Source organism: Lucilia sericata, unplaced genomic scaffold, assembly GCF_015586225.1.
Source record: "Lucilia sericata isolate MDLA Ls3-8-SP2 unplaced genomic scaffold, ASM1558622v1 Contig000578F_arrow, whole genome shotgun sequence".
Classification (NCBI taxonomy): Eukaryota; Metazoa; Arthropoda; class Insecta; order Diptera; family Calliphoridae; genus Lucilia; species Lucilia sericata.
In genome coordinates, this window is record NW_023994585.1 from 205,125 (window position 1) to 214,156 (window position 9,032).

Sequence of the window (9,032 nt, forward strand, 5' to 3'; positions counted from 1 at the left end):
CTTTTCGCGTTAAATTCTTGTTATTTATATGGAAAGTGGTGAATATTGGACTGAAATGTAAGTATTCTTATTTTCATTATAAAGGTGGAAAGTGACAATAAAAGTCAAAAACCTACAATAGTAATTTTTTGATCTGTTTTGCATATTTTTTTTAAATTTATGGAATTTAGTCTTAGTTTACCAATTTCGCTATAACTTTGAAATAAAAAACTATAGATTTGTAAATCGAATTTCAAGATATAATATATATTTTGAATATTAGTAGTAGTACTATGTGGGTTTTCACAAAGTTTTCAGTAAAGCAAAAACAACAAAGAGATTAATTTTGCATCGAAATATTGATCATAGACCCAAATTCAGGGTCCTTATTAAATTCTAAAACGATCTAGCCGTATGTCCGTCCGTCCGTCTGTCTGTCTGTTGAAAGCACGATAGAGTCCCAACGGAATGAGCTAAAGCATTAAACTCTTCCACAGATATTCTCTATAGGTAAGGTTTCTTTGGTATTGAAAATGGGCAATATCGGTCCACGTTTTCGGATAACGCCCATAAAAGTTGGCCTCCGAAAAACAGCTTTAACGGGCATATCAGTTTTAAAAGTACGAGTATAGCGATGAATTTCGACATATATAAGTTTTATATGATCCAAAATCTCCCAAGCCCTCATATAAGGTCCCCTTAATTAAATGACTATAACGCTTATTACTGGATTAAAAATACGAATATAGCGATGAATTTCGACACACATAACCTTCGTGCAAGCCAAAATCTCACTATCAAATTTAATATGGATCGGTATATAATTGACCCTACCCGCCATATAAGGTCCCCTTCAGAAAATGACTTTAACGCTCATTACTGACTTAAAAATATGAGTATAGTAAAGAAATTCGACACACATACGTTTCAATGGAGCTAAAATCTCTCTATTAAATTTTGTGTGAATCGGTCCATAATTGACCCTACCCCTCATATAAGGTCCCCTTCAGAAAATTACTTTAAAGATCATTACTGGCTTTAAAATACGAGTATAGCGATGCAATTTGACTGACATAAGTTTAATGCAAGCCAAAATCTCTTTATAAAACTATATGTGGATCGGTACATAGTTGACCCTACACCCCATATAAGGTCCCCTTCAAAAAATTACTTTAACGATCATTACTGGCTTAAAATACGAGTATAGCAATGAAATTTGACATAAGTAAGTCTTTTATGAGCCAAAACCTCTCTACCAAATTTTATGTGGATCGGTCCATAATTGTCTCTACCCCCCATCTAAGGTTCCCCTCAGAAAATTACTTTAAAGCTCATTAATGGCTTAAAAATACGAGTACCTAAAGCAATGAAATTCGACCCAAGTAAGTTCCATGCGAATCAAAATCAAAATTTTATGCGGATTGGTCCATAATTGATCTTACCCCCTATAACACTCACTCCAGATAATTAATTTAACACTCATTACTGGCTTAAAAGTACGAGTAGCTATAGAGATGAAATTCGACATAAGTAATTATCTTCTGAACCAGAACCTCTCTACTGAGTTTTATGAGAATCTGCATATGAATGACCTGCATATGATATAAGCTCGATATAGCTATGACCGTCCAGGTCAGACAGGCAGACCTGTCTGTCTGTCCGTAAACCTTGTGCACACGATAGAGGTCGCAATTTTAAAGAGAGTTTAATGAAATTTACTCTTCTTTTGACCAAAGGCATTAAATATAGTTGAAATCGATCCACTATTTCGCCTAGCCCCCATACAACCATACCTCCGAATAGGTCTTTTGTATCTCTACTAAAATCAGCAAGGCTTAGTTTTATATATGGGTCATTTCGTGTCAAGTGATCCAACTTTAAAAATCGATGTCTTCCGATTTAGATTTGGAAACAATAAAGAAATTGCTAACTGAACTCCTTTGGACAATTTTTGCTAGGACCAATAAGTGAAAAGTTGCACTCATTTGAATAAAACTCTGTATGACCAAAATGTCCAACTTTGACCCCCTCTAAGTCCGGCAGTTCTGGTCCAATAGCGCTGGCCTACTATCCAATATACTAATCTTGATGTAAATTTCGTCAAAATCGATTTTTTGAGTTGGATCACTTGATATGAATTGACGAATTGACTGACGATTTTCGTAATGATCGGGCCACATTTTACCATAGCCCCCGTACTCACTGATGTTGGGAATCATATAGTCGACCATGCCCTACTATACATTCCTACTTGTTTTTTAAATGTAAGACGACGACACATTACAATTTGATATCTCTCTTGGTTTAGAAGATCCGAGATTACCGAAACATTTTTTGCAAACTTCGTCCATTAAACGTTTAACAAAACCAGAAACATTGAATAAGTTTATTTTTAAATTATAGACAATAGTATGTAAGACTATTATTAATTTTTTATACAGTTTCTAAAACTATGCATTTATAATATTACACTTGTAATATTGTACTTATTATTTTTGACACATTCGCTTAATTGAATAGCATCAGTGTCAAAAGTTTTATTTCAAACTGTAATACCCAGCAGTTCGGAGGGATAGTCCCGAAATGCCTATCTATTTAACCGATCACTTAGGGTTAACCCTGGCTCTACCGATGACTAGCTATTTTTTTTATTGTTGCTGGGGTTGACAGTCCTTGGCCGAATAATTCCGGTCATTCCGGTACGTAGAACCGGCTGTCGGGGAATGACAAGGAACACAATGTCATGTTGACTAAACAGTTCCTCCTGGGATGTCATCGGAGAAGTCATCCCAATTTTAACATCACACAATTGGATACTCCCCCGAGGCATGTCAGGAAAGATCTTCGTGAATACGAGGAAAACATATGCAGATATGTGAGTGATCCACTGGATCAGTCCTCGTATTCGGCAGCTTTGAACGACATTCATAGAGACGCCATAAATTCCGCGGTCGCATGATACCGCATGAATGTCGTACTTGGAGGTCGCCCACCGCCCATAGCAGACACGAAAGAAAACCTGCCGTGGAAAACAAGAGTAGTTCTGGCACAACTAAGATCGGGATGGAGCAACAGGCTCAATGCCTACTGGTCACGTATAGACCGTGCCGTCCGCAACGAATATCCTGCATGTGGTCAGGGTCCTCATGATACCCACCACATATTCATCTGCTCAGCCAACCCTACTTCACTCTATCCAATGGATTTATGGACGAATCCAGTTGAAGTAGCCCAATTTTTAAGCCTGGACAACCCCCCAACTAGATTATTGTATAGTTTTGGCTGTTACAACAACAACAACTAGCTTTTTTAACAAGTGCTTGTCCTAGAAGGAAATCAATCGTCACTCCATAGATTATAACGAGATAACAAACTTGTTTTTTGAGGGGCTACTATCTAGATTGCTTGGGGATTGTAAAATAACGACTGTCTCCACTCTCGCTTAAAAAATGGACTCTAAATTGCGACTTTTTTCACATTCGTCGCGAAAGACGAATTACTGCCAACCAAGCTGTTAGACGTTACTGAAAATTTAATATTTTTCGGATGCATTGAATCTTTGCCGAACTGCTGGGTTTTATTTTAACGTTTTTTTTTTTTTGCTATTAAAACAATTTTTTTCTTTTCAATTTCATAAAAACCACAAAGTCATTAAAAGGGTCAATAATTTGTGGTATTCCGATATACATGCACAAGTACGTGTAATTCCGGGATTGTCATGTAAACAAAGAAAAAAGAATGTACAAAAAAAAAAAAAAAACAAAAGTATTTGAACAAAATCGAAAATCAATATTAATACCATTTAAGTGATTTCATGCTTAACCAAATTTTCGTTTCATTTGTGATTTTGCTTTAATTTTATCAGAACTTATTTTTTATATAGCTGTTTTTAGTCTAAAGGCTTTTTTTGCATTATTTCTTATATTGGTATTTGAAATTTGATACCAATTTCATTGAAGCTTTTGTGGGGATTTGAAACAAAAACTACTATTTATTGGTATTATTGGTTTAGATGAAATGTTTGCTGCAGGAAATGTCAAGAACCCAGATGTTTTGTTTTTAGCTTTCAGACTATATCGCGCAAGAACTTTTGTATGGGAACCGATTCAACAATTTTTAATATAGTTCATATATGATCCAAGTAAAGAAGTTTGTAGGCAACCAGACAGATGTTTGTTCAATTTTAATTGACTTAGATAATGATTTTAAACCGGTAGTTGTACCTCCGCTGGTTTTAGAAACACAAAGTTCTGGTGTAACAAACACCAATACAAACGCATAATACCCTATCCTCTGTAGAGGTTACAGGCTATATAAACTAAAGCTCCCACTTCTTTTGGTCAGCATTAATGGTGTTAATCGATTTTAACACTTGTTTTTTTATGAATGGATTTTCTGTCCGGCACACAGGACATAACCCAACAATTGGTAAAAAAAGGTTAAACTACACTTACTCATAATCAAAAAAAGAAAAAAGCAAAATGAGAAAAAAAAGGTTTCCACTAGATTAGGCTTAACAACAATAACCATAAAAAAGGAACCAATAAAAAAAACATACAAGAAAATATACAAAAAAGGATATTGAATTACCACTAAAATTGTTATGTTTTTATTAAGTTAAGAAAATTTAAAAATCACTTCACTACAAACATAAGAAGTCATTTGAGAAGAAGGTTCATCTTAATAACTTCGGACTTTGCAATGTAATTTATTGTGCTTTTTTTATAGATCAATCGAAAAATATAATTTAAATAATAGGTTTAGTTTTATTTTCATATAAAGTTGACCTTTTCTAAATTGTAAATGGATTCTATTTAATTGAGATGGAATAGAAAAATTTTATGTGATAGAAAGTTTAAATTTTATTGTAAATTGAAATTTAGGCAATTTAAATGAATACGAAAAATTATTTTAATCCAGTCGTGGTTATTTATAAATATAAAATATATATGAATGTATATAAAATATATGTACATATTTTATAAACTTTTGAAATGCATATGAAGTGAAACTACTAACTGTCAAATATTTCTGCATAGTTTTAGGCATTCAAATTGACAATATTTCAATGCTGCCACGATTTTGTTTGAAATGAAGGTAGTGCTGCCACTGATCTAATTGGAGTAACATAAGACCTATAATCTAAAAGATGGATATACTAAACTTAAATACATATTTATACCCTACATCACTATAATGGGGAGGGTATTATGCGTTTGTGCTGATGTTAACGTATACCAATCGGGTCAGAATCACTTTCTGAGTCGATTTAGTTATGTCCGTCTGTCTGTCTTTCTGTCCGTCTGTGTGTACATTTCATCAAAGATAATTTGATGAAATTTGGCACATACTCTTCTTTTGACTCAAGGAAAATGGTTAAAATCGGTCCATTATTTCGTCTAGCACCCATACAACCTTATCCCCGAATAGAGCTTAAATGATACTGTCGATTTTCGTAATGATAAGGCCTCATTAGTCCCCTTCAGAAAATTACTTGAAGGTGGAAAGTATCACATTGTAATTCTGCATAAATAACTTTAATGTCATCGTAAATCGCTCTACCAAAATGTATACGTATAGGACCATATTTACTTTTGCCCCCATATAACCCCTTTTTCAGAAAATCACTTTTTTTGGTAACAGATTGTTAAAATATTTCTGAATTAAGGAAAAATGCTTTATTACTTATTAGAAAAATAATCCACATTTGTGTAGGGTATCATACGGTCGGCCATGCCCGTCTATACATTCTTACTTATTTTTATATGGAACCAAAATAACTGTAAACAAATTTAATGATGATTGATCTAAAATTGAGATAACTTTTTTTTAAAGGATTTTGGGATTATTGCAAAGTCTTGATTCGTCTCACTCTTGATCTTGGATCATTAATGAATCGAACTGTGGTGCACTATTTGAAAAAGTGATTAATTTTACTAGAACAAATATTTTTAGAAAATTATATCGTAAAACTATTTATAAGATTTCTACAAGAGGAGTTATGTGGTGGTAGGAAGAATTGTGAGCCAATCATCTGGAAATTTGATAGATAAATGTTGTTTCTTAAAAAAAAATGTATATATGTCGAGTTTTTTGTGAAGTTTAAAACTGGTAAACCCCAAACCAATGATCTATACATACCCTAAAGTATTATAATCGGATCAAAATAATTTTTAGAGTCCCTCTGTCATGTAAACCTGAAACTTGAGGCTAATTACTTTTGGGCCCAGAATTGTTTGAACTTTGCAAAATCTCTTAATTAATCATAATAACATTTATGTATATAAAATCGTATTAAAGAATTTGGTGAAATTCACATCTTTTTCATCATCTAATTAGACATGCCACATATTAAATAGTAAAGACCTCGTATTCATAATCTATTTTTAGTTTAAGAGTCTTATTAATAAACATTTATTAATGCCTTAAGGTATGCTTTATAATTTGTCGATCATCATGAATATCATCATCTAAAATTACGATCAGTTTTACTCGATCACTACATTTAAGAGGTCATAAACATTGTCCCAGAACGATATAATTCGTGCTTAGGTTATGTTTAAATATGTTAGATTGGATTGATAGGAGGATGTATGCTGTTGTGATCACCTTTTTAAGGAACCTCAGTGTTCTGGGAGTAATTCCTAAGAATTTTCGAATGTTTCACTGTTCTCTCTACATGTTCTACAATCGCCTGAATCCGCACGTTCAATTTTCAGAATATGTACCATCATACTAATCTTAGACTAGCTCATTTTAAGGCGGCAAATCGTCCTGTTCTCGTTAGGGTTACTCCATAGTATCTTTTTGCTTCTATCCATCATTATTCAACACGCCTTATGTAATTTTCTCGTCCATATTTTTAATTCAGACCTCGTTGCGTCGTCAGCTTCAAGTTCAAGTTCAATTTATTTCCAAAAATTTCCTTTTTACATATGTTTCATTAAAACTAAATTATAAATAATATTTTTTCCCAAATACTATAGTATCCTTAAGGGACTTATCAACTAATTAAATATATATGTTTAATAGTACTGTTACCAATAAATCTAATTTAAATGAATAATTTTCACATTCTATGGAACATTCAATAAGATTCTCCGAAAAAAAGGAAAAAAAAAGGAGATATAAAAAAAGGAGATATTACGCGTCGTCAGCTTAATCACTTAAATATGCTTAAAAATTTACTAGTATGTAAATATAACCATGAAATTCGACATAATCAAGTTTTATAGGAACCGAAACCTATCTACTAAATTTCTCGACAATCAGGCTATATTATGTAAAAGACTTTAATGCTTAAAATAATTGACCGGCGATTAAATTTGACTTAAAGAAGTTTTATAACGAAAAAACGTACGATTTTTGATATTTTTTCGTTCTGCATCTTGTACCTTGGAATATTTTATTATATTGAAAATAGAAGCTTTTCAATGGTAATTTATAAAAAAGCACTGTATGGTACTTTTGAGTTTATAGCTGGTACTTTTTGACTGAACCTAGAAACATAAAAGCTGACCTATAGAATCTTGATGTAATGAAAATGTATAAGAATAAACTTTTGGGTACATTTTATACCCACCGGTATATTGATTTTGTCATTCCATTTGTAACACATCGAAATACTGGTCCACAAAAGTATGTATATTCTGGGTCCTTATTAAATTCTATGACGATTTAGCCATGTCTGTCTGTCTGCCCGTTGAAAACACGATAGAGTCCGAAAGGAATGTGCTAGAGGGTTGAAATTTTCCACAAATATTCTTTATAGGTAAGGTTTCTTTAGTATTGAAAATGGATATCGGTGCACGTTTTCGGATAGCCCCCATACAAGTGGACCCCCTAAAAACAGCATTAACGGGCATATATGTTTCAAAAGTGTTAGTATAGCGATGAAATTCAATAGAAATAAGTTTCATATTAGCCAAAATCTCCCTACCGAATTTTATCAGGATCAGTCCCTAATTGATCCTACCCCCCATAAAGGATCCGCTTCAGAAAATGACTTTAACGCTCATTACTAGCTTAAAAATATGAGTATAGCTATGAAATTTGCCGTAAATAAATTTGCCGTAGCCAAAATCTCTCTACCGTATTTTATGTCGATCGATCCATAATTGAACCTACCCCCCATATAAGGTCCCCATCTACTGATTGGGACCTTATATGACTTTAACGCTCATTACCGGCTTAAAAATACGAGTACAATTGATGAAATTTAATATAAGTAAGTTTCTTACGATCCAAAATTGTTCTACTAAATCATCCGTATATAATTGACCATACGCACCTATAAGGTCCCCTTCAGAAACTTACTCTAACGCTCATAACTGGTTTAAAAGCAATATCGATGAAATTTGACATAAGTAAATTTAACCTCTCTGCTGACTTTTATGAGAATCGGCATATGATTGAACCCCGTATAAGCTCGATTCAGAATATGACTTTAAAGCACATTACTGGCTTAAAAATACGAGTAAAGCGATGAAATTCGACACACAAAAGTTGTATACGAGTTAAAAGGTTAGGTTACGTGGGTTGCTCGCTAGCAAGCGAGTTCACTCGAAGGCCTTGTGGCCCATTGTGATACCATTAGAATTACCATTCCCTAGCGATGAGAGAATGGTTATCCTCCCTAATTTCGTTGACTACTTGGTTCGTTCGGTCTCATTGTAAACCAGACGGTGCTTTTAATAAAATCGATCATGTTTATCAGTGACGCATCTCTGAGACAGTCTATATCATGGAAAAGAGCTCTACCCAAATAGGGTAGTCTGTGCTCTTGTAAGGCTGGACAGTCACATAGAAGGTGTTGTACCGATTCTGACATATGTCCAATCATACAGTGCCCAGTAATTATACTATATGAGTTAAAAACTCTCTACCAAATTTATTGAGGATCAGTCCGTAATTGACCCTACCCGCATATAGAGTCCCTTCAGAAAATTACTTTAATCATCATTTCAGGCTTAAAAATACGTGTACACTGTACAGTTATGAACTTTTTATATAATAAACTTTTATAGAAACTTAAATCTTCCTACCGAATTTCA